Below are 18,175 nucleotides of genomic sequence, written 5' to 3'. Positions count from 1 at the left end.
GGCTGCAGGGGCAGCGCATACACTACAATGGCTGCTGGAAAGAGGCGTAAGGAAACAATTTCCAGGCCCGCCGCGTCCAGCCCGAAATATGAGAAAAAAATTATTAGAAATTCCGCGGGCGGTGTAAAGGCGGCGGACGGGCCGGAGGGAGGATGTTAAAGCCCTGCGGTGAGTTCTCTCGGGGTCCGGGGCGGCGGAGAGGCGTTTAGCGGGAGAAATATCAGGGTTATTTAAATTATGGGACTAGCCGAGGGGGCAGAGGAGCAGCGGCGGCGGCAGGAGGAGGAAAAGTTTGTGCTACTCTCAGCCCCTGCTCAGGACCCCAGAGAGAAAAATAATAATAAAAAATAAAATAAAATTACCAAGCAAGGGTGTGAGGACTCCCGAAGTCGCTGCTGACTGGGCAGGGGGCGATGCGGCTGGAGACCCAAAGGTGAGGTCGGTGGGAAAAAAAAAAAACCCTTTATTCAGGGTCTGGAAAGTTTGAAAAGTTTTCCTCCTCCTCCTCCTCCTCCTCTCTGGTGCTGTGAATATTGTGACAGCGGCAGCGGCAGCAGCGAGAGCGGAAGACATTAGAGACCCGAAAAATAAGGGAAAAATTAATATAAATTCGGTTTTGAGAGTAAACTCTCCGCGTTTTCCACCAAAACATCCCAGGGGAAGGTCTCTTCCTAAAGGGCCTGGCGGAAACCCGCAGTCGGCAATATTTGGGGGGCACTTTGAGTGACTTGGGGTAACTTTGCCCCTTTTTCAAAAGAGGGGTTTTTTTGGGGGGGGGGGATGAATTTGTTTTTGCCCTTTCCTCAGGTGGGCGAGTCGGGGTCCGGGTGCGGGGTCTTGGGGGAGGTGTGAACCCTGGATGTGTGGCTGCGAGGGGGGGGTAGGGGGAGGGGGTGCTAAATGAAAGCAGGAGATCTGCACAGAGCAGGGACAGCTTGTTGTCAGTATCATAAACAACCAAAATGGAGGGAGAACTCAGGCATATAACCAAATAAAAATTTTTAAAAAATCGCAAAAAATCCCTAAAAATCCGGGATGCTCCCCCTTTTTTCGCTAAAGGTAAAAGTATGAACCGCCTTTCCCCTGAAGTCCATTTTGACTTTGCAGGGACCAAGGAGTTAATATTTATTTATTTTTTGAAACTTTCGAAGGGCAAAAGCCCTTTATAACTCAACCGACAATGAGAAAACGTGAAAATCCGATGCAAGAGGAGGAGGAGGAGGGAGGGGGGAGGTGGTAGTGCAGAAACTGCTAAACTTATTGGTAATGTGGACTGATCTGAGATAAGATAAACACTATATTTGCTATTTTATAACTCTCTTTTAATGATCTTTGCGGTTTTTTAGGGGGGGGTTGGTGGGAAAAAAAGTGATGCCATTTTTCTTAATGGACTTAATATGTGTGATTGGAAGAATAAACCTTTCCGGCTTTAGATTGCATTTTCGTCGCATTTATGCTTCAGGTTTTGTTAGTGGCTCCCTCCTTTCTTTAAACTAGGCTCTACAGAGGAGGGGTAGAGAGGTGATGTTGCACTGAGAGACTGGAGTGCGAGACTGGAGTGCGAGACTGGAGCACCTTGGGGAGGGGTGGGGATTGCTTCGCTTCTCCCTTCCTGACACGTTTGCTTCACCTGTTCATCCTCAGTAAAGAATGTTAAGCTGAGGATTTCTGGTTTTATGTATTTAAAAGCATGATGCCTCTTGAATTACATTGAAGTTAATGGGAAAGTGCTGCTGATGTTGGTTCCACGTGGGATATGGGACAGAGCAGGGCATTTTAAAGGGACAGCTTCTCTTATGATTTTCATCACCTACACAGAATCACTGTCTGAGGACCAAAAGCAGAAGTGCTGGAAGGGTGTGTGGTGATGGAAGAGCCTTTTCTTTCCATTACTCAAGTGCATCCACCTTTAAGAGTGATGGAGGCAAAAGAGGGATAAACAAGCTCAACAGAAGATGGATATTGTGTAGATTAGTTTGTTTCCAAATTGTTCTTTTGTGTAACAAGCCCTCCCAGGAACTTTTCATGTTACATTGCTTTGCTTTGCAAGCTGATTTTGGAAGGAATTGTGGAAAATCTCCCTTTCATTAACAAAGAGACACCAGAACTCAAGTTAGACCATTAACAGGTGACAGGTCAGCTGTGATTTAGTGACCTGAGGATTTCTGGTTTTATGTATTTAAAAGCATGATGCCTCTTGAATTACATTGAAGTTAATGGGAAAGTGCTGCTGATGTTGGTTCCACGTGGGATATGGGACAGAGCAGGGCATTTTAAAGGGACAGCTTCTCTTATGATTTTCATCACCTACACAGAATCACTGTCTGAGGACCAAAAGCAGAAGTGCTGGAAGGGTGTGTGGTGATGGAAGAGCCTTTTCTTTCCATTACTCAAGTGCATCCACCTTTAAGAGTGATGGAGGCAAAAGAGGGATAAACAAGCTCAACAGAAGATGGATATTGTGTAGATTAGTTTGTTTCCAAATTGTTCTTTTGTGTAACAAGCCCTCCCAGGAACTTTTCATGTTACATTGCTTTGCTTTGCAAGCTGATTTTGGAAGGGATTGTGGAAAAATGGAAATAGTTTAAGGTGTGTGGTGTAATGGTATAGCATTATTGAACAGTTATGAATTCTCTGCAGTGAGATCAAAGAGCTGTGTTTGCCTATAATGTGATTTTACAGCCATTTTGTAAAAAGCTGTAAAATACCTAATATTCAATTTGGCTTTAGGTACAATGAGGACTTCTGGTTGAAAACTGTAGACAGATTGGTGGAGATTCTTTAGCACTGGAAGCAATAGGCATTTCTTTAAGGAAAAAAAAAGCACATACACCAACACCATGGAAAAGTTTACGTATACCCATTTTTAAAGCCCATCCTATACATGTGCTATAACTCTGCGCCTTTGAAATTAAAAGATTTGAAATCCTGAGACCTATCAGTTGCATCTTTTAAGTTTATTTGTTATTTAACAAAATATTTACTGATCAGAAACTATTGTTGCCTCTAATGGTTTAGATTTTTACAGTATTCACAAAATTTAAAATATGTAAATTGTTAGGTGTATTGTACTTGAGATTAAAGTTAATCTTGAATAAAATTTACTTGTTTTCCATTTTCCACAGGTATATGGAGTTTCTGAAATAAATGCCTGTTTCCTTTGTTTTTATGATTTGTAGAAATGGATTAAAATTAGAGCTGGAATTTTAGACTCTTTATCCAGAGTATTTTTTCTTGCCATACTGTACGAAAAAAATATTATTTTGGAATCCATTGTGTGTTAACTTGTGTTTGCAACTGAGCTCCTATCTGCACTTCTCTGTAAATACCTCCATAACAGCCTTATATCAGTGTAGCATTTGAGTACATCATCTTGTGGTTTCTGATTTTGGAAGCAATTACAACTTTATAAGAACTCAAAAATTAATCCCATTAACCACTATTAAATCAAAATTGATTGGAAATGCTTAAACTATCAGTGGAGAAGAGGAACTTCCTCCCTCCCCAAAATAGTCTTCTGTCCAGAGATTTCAGAATGCCATTAATACCTATAAAACCTTTGCAGTTTATCTTACATTTACATTGCATTTTGGTTTAAGACAGTTATATTGACTATAAGTAGTCAGAATTAGGCTATGTGTTTAAAATAAATGAGTCTTTTAGATCTTGAATAGTTGCCACTTTGACAAACCAGATACTAATACCAATAAATCCAATTTCTGTAAAAGTGAAGGAAGAGTATTTCCTCCAGTTATTTTAGACCATTGAGTTCATCAGGTTGTCTGGACACTTCAAGTTATGATTCTTGTCAATTTAAACAAAGGTGCTGGTATTGTGGGTTTATTCTCTCACAAAGGGTGATACAAAACTTTCTTTGGGTTTGGGTTTGACGGAACCAGCTACTTGTCTGAATTAGAACATGCATTCTTAGTGCACAAGTATAAAATCTGTGATTCCTTAGAGTCTTCTTTACATAAGGCACAACACAATATCTAATTTGAATTGGTTGTATTGAGCTTTTTTAATGCCTTAGAAATCTTGCCCATTGACCATCCTTTTTTTTGAACCTATAATTAAATTATACCAATTTACAGAAATAATCCAAGGATATGGTATGTTCAGAATTTTTCAGTTAGAATTAAAGAAACCTCATAGATTGAGATTCTTACTTGAAATTTATATGCCTATTTTTGCTATTTGAAATTCTATAAGGAATTTAGGTACTATTGAAGATGATTTATAAATGTGGGCTAATGTTGATAAAATTTTATATCTATGTATTTATTATAACCAAAATATTTTAATAAGCAGACATAGCTAAATAAGTTACTGAACTTGCTTTTATCAATATAGCTAAAATTTTTTAATGATCCTGTGTGTTTTAATGTTACACAAAGGTTGGGGATTTTTCCTTCATTTTTAACAGAATCCTGGTTTTTACTGTGTACATTTTGGTTTAGTATTCTGGAAGTTTTATTTCTCAGGATTAAATTGTCATTTGTTAAATTAAATGTAATGTGTCTGTCTTTGAGATTTGAAAAGCCAGATAACTGAAACATATCTATAACTATCTCTGAAGTTTTGTTTCAATAATCATTTGCCTCTTGAGCTGTGTAATCAAAATATTGGTTCTTTCTAGGAATATATTAATATTTTTTTATTTATAATACTGTTCTTTGGAAAATTAAGGTATATGAAAAACACACATACACTCAAGAAAAAAATTTTACTAAGTTTACTTACATTGCCTGGAATACTTGTCCTTTTTGATGTGTTTCCAAATGTGTAAGAAATAAATATAAATTTCTTCTCTTTATGTTGATAACATCTTAGATTCTTTAGTTATTTGAGTAAGGGAAGAGTTTCAAAAGAAGGAAAGAACAACTGAATCTGTTCAACAATCTCCAAGATAGTGAATATGTTAAAGGTAAAAGGGCTATAAATTGTCCCTTGAGCCATTTTTTAAATGTTTTAAGTACCTGATAAACACCTTTTCTGAAACATGGAGTACTTTGAAAATGTATCAGATACTGCAAAAAAACAAAAATAAAACAAAACAAAACAAAAGTGGACCTTTAATTTCTTTAATTTTAAGAGGAATTAATGCAGGCAGCATATTTAATTAATTAGTGTTTAGGTAGCCTTGGAAAAGTATTTACAAATAAGTTAAATGCGAGGGAAGGATACATCAGATTGATGAACTGTAAAGTTAACTATGATTTTAGAATTCATGCATGGGAAGTCTTTTCCATTTTATGATGAGACTAATCATAAAATGGAAAAGGAGGTGACTAAGTTTTACTTTTTGTATTTATTTCATTGCCTCATTTTTTTTTTTGAAATGCCTGAACCTGACATCTGCTGTGTTAGTACTTTTCATTTATAACAGAACAACTTTTATAGCTCATTAACAAATTTAATTTTTAAATATAATTTGAGAAATTAAATGAAAACTTTTAGATCATATTTTATAAAAATATTGGTGTATAGTTATTACATTCGAAGTTATTAGGAATATACATGAATGAAAATGTAGTAGAAATTATTACAGAGGCATAATTTGATTTTTACTTTTGAATCGCTTGGCCTCCTGCCCAGAGGTTTGCATTCTACTCAGTGTGTACACCTGTCCCTGCCTCCTCTTTCCAGGGTGGTATTGAAAAGGATATGGTGATGTGGAACTACCAAGGGTGCTTTGGTATTTTTGTTTTCTGATTTTGTTTGTGATTTTGTGTTCGTTGTTAAGGTGTAAAGGTTTTTGCTCTTTGTTCCTAATGTTTATCAGAAAACAAAAACTCATTTTTATAAAACAGAAATAATATCTCATGTTTAAAAAGTAAAGTGGTGTGATGCTGCATGAAAATTGTTAGTATTTAAAAGTCCCTGGATGTCTTGTAAACAGAGTTACTGCAGGATCACGGTATTAAAACTAAACCACAGTGTGTGTTGGGAATTTGAGATGACTACCTAAGAAATGTATGTGTATGTGTAGAATGAGAGAACTTGGGCAATTATGTCCTAGGTTAATAGGATAAGCAATTTGCTTGAAATATTTCCTTGCACTTTTTTAAGAGAAAACTATTTCTAAAAACAAAATCTAGAAATGTGAAGATGTTAGAAAGCAAAAATGTTCTTTTTTGGTGCCTTTTAAAAGTAAGAGTTTTAGGTAATGAAAGTGTGTAAGAATATAAGTATGAACTAAAATGCACAAAATTGATGGGACAGAACTAGGTAGATGAGAATTTCAGAATAAAATAATGTTAAAGTTAAATTTTGATTTATGTGAATAAAGAAGAACTAACTGCAAAGCAAAAATAATAAATCAACCCCCCCCAAATGAGAGTGATAATTGGGGACCTCTAAGAGAGTGTTTTAATACAAATTGCTCATTTTATAATAACCTTTTGAAAATTGATTCCCACAAAGCTTTTTTCTATATCTTCTTAGATTTAAATTAAACCAAATTAAATTCTAAGAATAATTCGTAGTACTTATTTGGAATTCTTTATTTTTAAATAAGGAAAAATCATTTTCTGCTATTTTTAAAAAAGATTTTAAAGATTATTTTAAATATGTAAGTGTTCTGAAAGATCTTAGAAGCTATTGGAAATTATTTTCTTCATTCTTCATCAGAAAGTTTAAAACACTTTTTGTTAAGTTAATGAAATAAATTTTAAAACCACAGTCTAAGGACAGTGTACCTTATGGATTTTTTAAGGGCATATTAAAGTCATTTCTTACAGACTTAATAACGTTTTAAATTTTTTTTCACAAGATAAAGATAACATTCACCAACAAAGTTCTTAATTTCTGGAATGTTTTTAGGTGTGTGCCGATGATAAAAGGAATTTTCTTTCCCACCTATTAATTAGCAGTTGATTTTCTAAAGGAGAATCTAGACCTATTATATTGTTATATTAGGGAGTAGAAGTTTCCTTTAGTATTAGGAAATATTTTGAGGGTGGAGGAGGCATCTTTTCTTAAAGTGAGAACAAATCCTCTACAGATTGTGAATGATCTGCCATCGCAGAGTCTTGCACTCTTTTTTGAGAGTGAGAGACTCATTTTAGACTTTCAGTTATTAAATATTTGAATTATTGTCTCAAACCAATATTGGAATTGTTCATATGCATGTTGATTATTTATGCAATCCTATCTTTTAGTTTCAGAGTATGGGAATATTCTCAGATTAAATGCTCCAACTAAAGAGCTGCCATCTGATCTTTAATTCTATCTTTTTAATCAATAGTTAGACATTAGACTCTTTACTTTTGAGATATATTATTTTTAGAGTCTATTTAACTAGAAATCAATTGGAGAATGAGGAATTTAGCCCCTTTGGCCAAAAGACAACATTAGAAAATGTTTAAGTCAACTTTGTTCACTTGAAGATATAGTAAAAAGTTGATTGAATTGTTCTTGCTCAGGAGAATTTTAAGAAATTGAATCTGAAAGCTTAAGGTAGTTCATATGTGTAGGAGAAAATACCACCAGTTGAATTTTAGTCTGCTAGGCTTTCTCAACAACTTGTATTGTCCTAATGCTGGAATTTTATAGAGCCCACCACATCACTTTCATCGTACCCTAAAAGGGTTATAATGATAGGTTTTATTTATATCAATTTTAGGCAATGGAATGAAAATACCGTTACATGTATATGAATACATTCTCTTTCTTAAGCTACTTTTTGCACTTTCTAAATATTTTTTTTAACTATCCCATGCCAAAGAAGAGAAATTAGGTCTTTTCCTTTCAAACTAAATTTGTTCTAAATTTGCAGTTTATAGGAGAGTTGTCACTTTATATATTTGGATAAGATCTATTATAACATTAAAAATAAATGCTAATATGACCAGCATATCTGATCATAAGCTACATCTCAAATATGAATTTGCTTTCCTTGTATTTCTAAAATTATTTTCTAAATAAATCTGGGAAAATGTTTTTCACAGATTTTTCTACTTTGTTATTGTCTGAGGTAATTTAATTGAGTAAAATTTCAATCTTGATTGTGTTTCTTTTCTAATATTAATAGTATTTTATTGGAAAATCACTATTCAAATACACAGTTTTAGCACTAAAATAGAATTAGACGTAAAATAGAATAGGTAGTTTAATTAGACCAAGAGAGGTGGTGGCGGCTCTGGTACTTGCTATTTGGAAGAGCTTAAAACATTTCAAAGGAGGAAAGTGCTTATTAGTATAGGACACACCTCTGACAGCAGTTGGTTATATTTTACTACTTCACAAAACTTGAGCATCCTCAGAGCTACTGTCATGCAAACAAATAACTGATTTAACCATGCCTAGTTTAAAGTACATGTATCAGGTTTAGTTTTTAATATAATTTGCTTTAGTTTACTTTTAAGGAAAAGGTATTAGATATTCATTAGCAATAATTTGACATACATCACATTTTAAACGATATTACATGTAAAATATATTATCATAACTATTTACCCAAGTCAGAAGGAAAGTAAACTGTCAAGTAATAGATTTAATTAGATATAGAATGAAAATTTTAAATATTTAACCGAATAATTTCGTGTGCTGTGAAACATAGGGAATTTTAATTGAAAGCTATTTTTGTATGCCTAGAATTTTGTAAACAAAGTGAATACATATAAAAGTCTGGCAGTTTGTAAATGTTCTTGAACGTCCATCCTTTGACAATTAATGAAAAAACATTTTTCAAATATATGGGCAAAATTACTTCAAATATCATAATACCCTCAATTATTTTATTTTTAAAGAAAAATGTTGATGAATAGGTTAGTACTGTTTTGTCTATATCAGTGGACTATCCACTGTATTTGAAATTTTTAATTATTAACATTTATTACTCAGGAATATTTCAGTTTTTTTTAAAGTAGTGTTACAGCTGTTTTCCTTAAAAGCCTTTCTTTTTAGACACTATAACCTACTTAAGACAGTTATAAACTCTAACTGCTTTTATTTAATAAGAGCATTTGTATTCCCAAGATCATGTTCTTTAAAAAAAGTTATCTTGAAGCATCTTTAATCATAGCTCAGGTTATATTTTTAAATATATACTAGCGACCTAATTGCTCAACTTAAACATTGGGGCTGATGTGGTACTTAAATTTAATCATACTCAGTTCACCTTTTGCCAGTCAGTGCAAGAGGAGGAAGAGAGCATTGGTTTTGGGAGAGGTGCAATTGATCACATTCGGAGACTGACATATAAGAGCTTTTCTGAGATGCGTGCTACTTCTGCCAGAATTAAAAGGAATTTCTTAATTAAAACCAAAATACCCTTGTGTCTAAGTGTGTCTTAGGATTCAGGCACACTTGTGTGCCTGCATTGACCATTCCAAGTGTTCTGATGTTTGCACGTATTTTGTTCTCAGTGCTGCCACCCTGTGTATGGCAGTGCCTGAGTACCAAATGCACTAATTTCTGTGCTTTTTATCAAGCGATTACGTCCAAAACCACTTCTGGAAAATAAGCATACATATACAATAAATGTAAAAGATATTTTGTAGTACTCTGCTTCTGTATCGAATGCTGTACTAAGTCTAGAGTTTTAAAAGTTACACAGATCAGAAGTATGGTATTCCACGGCTCCAAATGAAATTTGGGGATTTTTAAAGGCAAAATACCTTTATCTGTTTCATCTGTCGCTTCACTAAAATAAGGTGGAAAATGACTGACATTTTAGATATAGCTTGAAATTGATCATGTGAGAAGATGGAGGTTCTGGTCCTTTAAAGATGAGCGATATTACAAGATTTTTTATTTTAGCCAACTTTTAGTTAAAAACTCTCTCTATAAAAGCAAAACCAAAAATAAGCACAAAAAAAGAGACTGTTTCTGTTTAAAAGAAAAAGAAACTTAACTTGATTGGTTAAATTACTCCCTGAATCATTAGCCAACATGACTTTCAAATTATATCACCCAAAATATTTTGAGTATTAATACTGTGCGTAAGCCATAAAATACTTTGGCTGGATAGCATTCTTTGCTTTTTACCTATATTATCTCATTGAATTTGCACAGCAGTCTTCTGAGATAGAAAGTGGAGGCATAATGTGTATGCCAGGAGTAATGATTTCAGATCCTTGGAATTCTGTTACTTTTTTATAAGTAAGTCTTTAGAATTAACAGATCATAGAAGCTAATTATTAAACATTAATTTACTAGTGTAAACCTAAATTGTATCCATACTGAAGTTAGTATATTTATTTTAAAAATCAATTTGTTGTAAAAATAAAATGTTCAGCCATAAAGTTGACACTGAGTTGACACTCGTTGGAATGCTGTATGTCTACTTGTTTTTTTAGCTATACATAAGGAATGGGAGAAATTTTATAAACTTATCAAGTTAAAGGAGATTTTTTAAAGGTACAAACTTAAACTTTGTTTTACAGGATTTAATAATCTTAAATAGGTACAGTTTTATCAATTTTTGCTGTAAAACAAATTCCTAACAAAGCCATCCGATATCAAAATAATGAGCATCTCTTTTTGAATTTTTGCATGGTTTTAGTTGAATAAACAGTGTAATTTTATATTACGACAATTGATAATAGTTTCGCTCGTTTAATTTTAGATGTTAGGCTTCCGAGATAGCGATGTCACTAAAGATCTTACCACTTAAGAGAAGTGAAATAATTTAATACAGTGTATTGTATCATCTCAATCACTCCAGAATAGCAAGTTAAGTTCAAAATCTCTCTTTGGCTCTTCATGTGCCCAGGGGATTTAGAGACACACCCTACATTTAACTGTGACTCTGTCCAGTCTCCCTGCGATTCTCTTCTCACATACCTATCCACTTCTTACCTGTCCTTTAAGTCTCATCTCATACTATCTTTTTGAAGTTTTTCTATTATTTCAAATGGGAGCCAGAAGTGGGGAGAGAACTTCCTGCCCCTCTTAAGTATTTATATTTGCCTTCTACTTTTTCTTTTATGCCTTTTGTATGATGCTTTGATCTATGAAAGAAATCACAAAACAGTATATTTTAAAATGCCAAATGAATATTTTACCAGAAAATCTATAGGTATTCAAGGGAGGGAGAAGTGGAACTTGAGGTGAACTTTGAACAAAGTATTAGGACCAGGCAGAAAGAAGACATTTAGATAAAATGAATAGCAGAGGCAGAAACGTGCTTATGTTCATGGCCACCAAGAAGACCAGTCTGACTGGAGAGGATGGTTTGTTAAGGAGCAGTGCAAGGTAAGACTATAAAGGTATGCTAAGGCCTGACTGTGAACAACCTTGATTGGCAGCCTGTATGCTGTAGCTTTTTGACCAGGGGAGGATGAATTAGGCAAATTAACTCAATTCAAAATCTAGAATAAATTGAGCCCATTGGAGAGTAGAGTTCAGAAATGTTAATATAATCCAGATTTGAAGCGGCAATCCTCTGCTCTGCAGATGACCCAGATTTTAACAGGCTCATTCTCATTAGCAAGTTCTAGATATACAGCAGGTCCTCTAATAACGCCTTTTCTTCCATTGGAATTTTGTTATCAGGTTGATGAGTTGCCGTAGGAACTTAACTTGTTTATATCAATCAGTGTATGGTAAAATTGGTTTCCTTAGATGTAGTTTCGCTTAAAAGTCACAGGACCTGTCACCAACATTAAGTGAGGACTTACTGTACATTTTCAAGGGCCTCTTTAACATAGCCACCTGGATGGACCATTGGCATCTTAAACTCTCAACATCCTTAAAATTAGCAATTCAGATTTCAGTAATTTTATTAATGGTCTTGTCATTCTTTCAGGCCCATGGTCACGAAACTGCCTTTTCTACATTCAGTTGGAACTTCTGTTGTGAGTTTAGTACTTCTATTGTTGAGACCTAAAGGAAGTGGACGCAGAGGAAGGAGCAGTTTATACCACTAAGTGAATCTGATTCACAGAGGAAGGCAGTCGTAAAGCAGGGAGTAGGAGGGGAAAGCTAAGAACAGGGGAAAGATAACCGTTCTTGTCATCTGGCACATGCTGGGTCCTCTTCTGTAGCTGGAGTGTAGGGCGTCAGTCGGGAGTGAGCAGCATGATGGTAGATGAGGCTAAAAAGAGAGACTAGGGCTAGGACATACTCAGTATTGATTACCACATTGAAGGGTTTTCATGCTGTTGAGAGAGAGACCCACTGAAAGTCAGAGCTGGGTCTTCAGTGACATTAAGCCACTCTTGTTGTGTCTCCCTGCTCAGTTCCTTTGCTCGGTCCTCTCATCACTAATCCTCAGCACTTGATTGAGCCTCAGGGAGAGTTGGTCTGGTTGGGGAGACTGGGCCCCATGGCCTCAAGAGGCATGCATTATCAGGGTTCCTGGAGCCAACCGGGTTAATCTGGTCCACTTGCTTCTCCCATCCTGGTATCGCCCATCTCTTCTTCTCCACCTGCAAAGTATGCTTAAATCTTCTCTTATCAAAAACAGAATATCATAGAAGACCTTTACCTTCCTCAACCTTCCTCAAGTATCTTTCTTCCCATTGGTGCCAGACTCCCTGAAAGAGGGTTCAGTGCCAGTCTCTGTTGCCTTCGTCTCCGCTTCCTCTTTACCCATCCTGCCCCACCATTTTCTGTTTGAAGAGAACATTTATCAAGAGCCCCAGGCACCAAACTTGGTGGCATCTTCTCCAGTTTATTTCCACTTGACCTTTCTGCAGGATCTGGCACATTTCTGAAGACTCCCTCCTCTCCTGTCTTCTGGCCCTTCTGTCTCTTCCAACACCTCCTTTGTACTTCCATTTGACGGCACCTGTGTTTCCATTTGTCCCTGATGACCAGCATTTTGGCATTTCCCAGGGCCCCACCACCTTTCCTTTCTCAGTGTATGCTTTCCCTGAGCACCACTGCCTCTCCTGCAGTCCCTTTGCCTCGTAGCTTTGTGCTCAGAAAGCCTCCGTCCTTACCTGTCTCCACGGCCCCAGCATCTGTTTTTCCGTGTACACAAACAACTGCACATTTGTGTACAGGATACCTTTCCTCCCATCTCTTATTCAGAATGCCTGCCAGGGTCAGGTGCTGTGCCGGACAATAAGCCAGAACTCACCCTCACTGAGCAAAGGAGACAGACAGTAGACAGAGTTCTCTCAGCTCATGGCAGGTGTTATGAAGGAAATAGAAATACAAGGATGAAGAGTCTTAGGGGCCTTGGGGAGAAGAGACCCTTAGAGACAGTATTCGGGGTAGATCTTTTGATAAAGGAATCTTTGTGTTCCTTTATCAAAGAGATAGAGGAGCAAGCCAGGAACAACCTGGGGGACACTTCCAGTCAGAAGATCCTGACGGAGGAGGAGCCCAAGCAGGCAGAGGGAGCACGGTAGGGCACGAAGCCAGAGAGCTCCCTGCTGGAGCGTCTTGTGTAGCCCAGACTGGTTAGCACTCCTGAGCACAGCGTGGGTTGCCCTTTAGAGGCTGGTTGTCACCTCGGGCCTCATCCTCATCAGTAACTGCCCTTTTCACTAACCAGAGGGCCCAGGCCATCATGAAGTCGTGCCCTCCCTCAGGGTACAGAGCTCTGGGACCTTCTTGCTCACACCTTCCTCACCTCTTCCCTCCCCTGCTCCTTTGGAGCTCTGTGGCTGGTTGTGTCCCAGGGTGTGTCTCAGGCATGTCCGCAGCCTGTCTGTCTCTGGGTTGGGGTGACATCTGTGGTTGCACAGCCATCTCCATTCACTGCTCGGGGTGCTGCTCCCATCCTGCGCATATCCACCTTCCTGGTCTCCCCCGCTCGCTCTCTCTAGAACCGGGCCCCAGTACATATCTGGGAAGGAGTACTCTGTTCTCAGGGCAGATTGGAGGAGGGGCACCTCTGGTGGAGAGAAGCTGGGGGAAGCCTGAGACAGGACTTAGAGGCTACATGATGAGAGTCGTCCAAGAAGGTGTCCCAGGGGAATGTCAAGGAGAGGAATGGCAGGTGGCACTGAGCCCCACAGTAACCATATTAAGAACAGATTTAAGAATTCTTTGGTTCACTGGCACCACAGGTTGTTACCTGGAATTAATGCTCAAACCCACACACCCTTGGCTCCTGAATGTCCTCCCGCTTGGGATTCCCTCTTTCCACTTCTTGCCAGACAGCATCCTTTCAGGTCCGCCGCACTGCTCCTTCTGTCCCCCTTCTGTTTTAGTGCCCGTCCTCTATCCCTGAGGTCACAGCCCGCTTCGACTTGTAGTTGGGGCTGTCTTCTCCCTCACTCATGGGACGAGGTCTTGTTTGTCTTGATATCACCCTTCCCTTCACACAGCAAGCGCTAGGAAAGTTTCATGAGCCTCCTAAGCTATAGTAGTTAAAGGAGAGTTGTGGGTCCTGTCTTGTCGCCTACCTAGAGCTCGGTAGGGGCTGGCCCTCTCCCACTGACACCTCCTGTGCCCCCAGAAGGTCAGGCTCTCCGAGCTCCAGGACCCCTTACTTCCTTGGAGGTGAGCTGGGAACACTTCAGACAGGGGTACCTACACATGCTTTCCCCAGTCAGGGCAGACTTGAGGCCACCTTCAGCCTCCCCAGACCCTGAAGCTGGTGCTTCCATCATGGCTCCACTACCACCCCACTGCCAGCCTCTCTGGCCACCTGTCCCCTGCATGTTCTCACCCTTGTGCCTCTCTCGCGCTGGGGATCCAATGAGGCTGCTTAGCTTCTGTGGGGCACTGTTACTGACCCTGTGAATTGGGAAGTTACCTTCTCTGGAACAGTAATGTCACTGGGCATTGTGAAGGGCTTACTCTGTGCTTGCCGTCCACATACTTCCATGTAGTGACCCCTTAATCCTGACAACTAACTCCATAAGGTAGATACAGTGCTCATCTCCCATTCAGAGAGGAAGAAAATGAGGCTCAGAGAAGTGAGGTAACTATTAGACGATGCATGAGAAAAATTTTCAGCGTAGAACCTGGTTCATATAAGTGCTCGTATGGTTTTTGGTTTTTAAACAACCCCATCCAGTCTATGAAATTTTAGCTATAATAATCATGATATAGTTCTCTCATAGAGGTAGAATCTCTTAAGTGTCTAATAGTCTATTAATAGACTGATACCAACCTACTAAGTAATTAATATTTTCCTTTTATTTATATTCTATAATATTTAATAGAATAGAAATATATAATATTTATGTCCATTATGTAATTCTAATCCATTAATAGCTAATAGTCTAATAGAGAGTATTTAGAATCTGTCTGTAGTAGACGTTAGGTAACTCTGCCTTAAGTTCGCTGAGAAAATCGAGTCTATCAAATGTGCCTTGTCCGCATCTGTTCCCTGACCACCAGCCTTATTTGCGCCCTATCCCCTTCTTTTCTTGGATGCCATCTCTTTTCCTGACCCATCGAATGTGCAAATATGTGTTCACCCCATTGGCTCCTTTTCCTCAGCCAGTGGAATGTTCAAGATTCTCTGGGCCAAAATAGCCCAAAGCCTTCGCTTGATTCACACCTCCTCCCAGCCATCCTTTCTCCTGCAGATCTTCATGTCTTCCTCTCCTTTCATAACCTTGCCAGTTTGGGCCGTCTCTCTCTTACACACATATGTGCGCGCGCGCTCTCTCACACACACACACACACACACACACACACACACACACACACTCTCTCTCTCTCTCTCTCTCTCTCTCTCTCTCTCTCTCTCTCTCACGCACTCACTCTCTCACTCAAACACTCACTCTCTCCATGGCCAAGTTCAGCAGATGCTTTCCCCTAGTGCTTGGCCTATCTGTGCCGTGATCTGGTGCCTGTCCACTGTGGTGTGCCCGTCGCCTCCCTGAGCTCCACAGTAATCCACTGTGTCACAGCCTGACATGGTTCTTTTTGATCTTGCTACACTGATTTATTCTCCACCCTTATTAGATAGAGGTAAAAATTACCCAGTCATTGTATGCTAAATGATTGCTTGAAAGCCTAAATGTTAAAAACCCGCTCCCAAAATATTTGTAAAACGTAGTTTATTTAATTGAAAGGCCATGACTACTAAAGGTGCTTGTTACTATGTTACTTTTACATCTTCTCATACCCAAAGAATTAACTACTTGGCTTCGGTAGAATAGCATATTCAGTAGAATAGATTAGATCAGTTGATTGGCCTGTGACTTTTGTGGCCAGGTCAGTGTTTCAGAAATGGTCATGTTCATTTCTTAGTTCACAGAAGTTGTGTCATAAAGTACATGTAAATAATTTCTAACTTTGTTATCAACCAATTTTTATTAAGCAACCACAGAGTTTGTAATATATCACATGTAGGTTTACTGTGTAGGTTAAGAGTAGTGCTGCCTTTCAGGATTTTAGCAAAAAATTATAGAATATTTCAAAGATGTCCAAAAGTAGGGAGAATAATAGAATTAATTCTCATGTATCCATAACCAGTTTCAACAGTTACCCCCTCAGTGGCCAGTCTTGTTTCATCTGTCCCCCTACCCATGCCAGTCCCTTCTCCTGCAGACTTTTCACGCTAAAACATTTCATATCATTTGTATATTTTGGTTATGTATTTACAAAATACAGACTTTCTAAGGGTATAGTCATAATACAGTTATCACACCCCAAAAGAAAGATTCCTTAGTATCATCAAATATTTCGTGTTTGCATCTCCACAGTTGTTTCTTAATTTTTTTTCACAGTTTGCATGATCCAAATCCAGTAAGTCCCATATCTGCAGTTAGTTGATATATCTATTTCTTAAGCTCTTTTTGACATACAGATTACCCCTTGCCTTTTTTCTCCCTTAAAATTTGTTTGTTGAAGAAATGTTTCCTTTTTGTTGTTGTGTTGGTTTGGTTTGGTCCTGTAGTTTTCCCACAAGTCTGGATTTTGCCAGTTGCATCCCTGTAAGATTGTTGGACATGCTCCTGGTGGCCCCTCGTTTTATGTGAGACTCAGGTTCTCCAAACATGTTATAATGCCATCAAAAGAAAAATTGGAAAGATTGAATATGGAAGAAGTAAATATTCAATTAACTGCTATAAACAATTTAAAAAATCGATATAAATATAGTAAATATATGATATCTTATTTCTGGTGTGATATTAATGTCCACATTATTAAAAATATGTTAAACACTAACAGATATTTCCTTCTGGTATTTTTTTTCTTTAAACCTATATAATACTTTTGTAAACTGAATCGGGCTCTTCTTTGTTTTGTAGCCTACTTTTGGAAGAGCTAACACTGTACAAAGGTTATTTCTCGTGTGTTCATATGTCACTTCTACAGAGTACTTGATGAGGCCCACGTTTCATTTAGCCTTCCGCCAGTGGTTGGCTGGGTAGCTTGTTTTCAGTCTAAACGAACAGCACAGTGATGCAGCCTTCTGCATAAATCTTTATGTGCATCTCAAGTTATTTTCTCCACATAAATTCTTAGGTGTGAACTGAGTGGACAAAATGATAAATGGCTTCTTTTGATTGGCAGTTACATGTCCATTTTATCCTCTGGTAGTTGCTAGTAGCCCACGGGAGTACCCATCTCTTTGCCCCTCTCCCCTGCCCCCTGCACTGTGGGCCATGGCCACTTAAACCTTGCTACCGTCTGTGCTTTGTGATTTCTCTTGTATGTATTTGTCTTTCTAAGTTTTCTCTTCCTAGCAGTCACCTCTTTCCACCATCATAGGATTTGCCTTTGACACATGAGGCTGCTAATCTTTTCTGTGCCCAAAATCTTAGTAACCGAACTTATCATTTTGCCTGAAAGATTGGCAGAGTGACCGATAGTGTGTGTTCATCACCTCCATAAAAAAAAAAATGCGTGATGTGTGCATATTTGTAACACTTACTTTGGCTGTTCAGAACCTCTGCTCCCCCCTCTTTTTTAGATCATCGACATTGCAGGATGAGTGAAAGATCACTTTATATTAATACTGTTTAAGTTCATGTTAAGGTGAGAGGAAACAACCTGCCACATTCTGAATTAATTGGAATTTACAAAGCAAGTAATTTAAGGGAGTAATTATTCATATTACCGAATTCCTTTTTGAGAAAATAAGGATTTAAATTGGCACCTCTTTTGGTATCTTTAAGTATTAACTCTCTGGGGAGACATCAGTTGAGAAATCCAAAGTATTAGCAATATTCAGAAGTCATAATCAAGACTGTTAAATCGAATACATAATATAAGTACCTCATATTCACACAGTGTTGTGCCGTGCGTCACTGAGGCTTGGAACTGCTCACTTCTGTGAATCTGAACCCTAACGTGGGCCTTGCTG

At 37.9% G+C, this 18,175-nt stretch overlaps 1 protein-coding gene across 2 annotated transcripts in view; it reads left to right on the top strand.

Moving 5' to 3' along the window:
- Window positions 1–18,175, top strand: part of PLAG1 (PLAG1 zinc finger) — a 39,848-nt gene continuing 21,673 nt past the window's right edge. For both annotated transcript variants that reach the window (XM_006923975.3, XM_006923974.3), the window contains exon 1: window positions 1–168. The gene's annotated coding sequence lies outside the window, so the exon portion shown is untranslated. The remainder of the gene's footprint in view (window positions 169–18,175) is intronic.

This window comes from Pteropus alecto, unplaced genomic scaffold (assembly GCF_000325575.1).
Source record: "Pteropus alecto unplaced genomic scaffold, ASM32557v1 scaffold87, whole genome shotgun sequence".
Lineage (NCBI taxonomy): Eukaryota > Metazoa > Chordata > Mammalia > Chiroptera > Pteropodidae > Pteropus > Pteropus alecto.
This window is presented reverse-complemented; position numbering and strand designations above follow the sequence as displayed.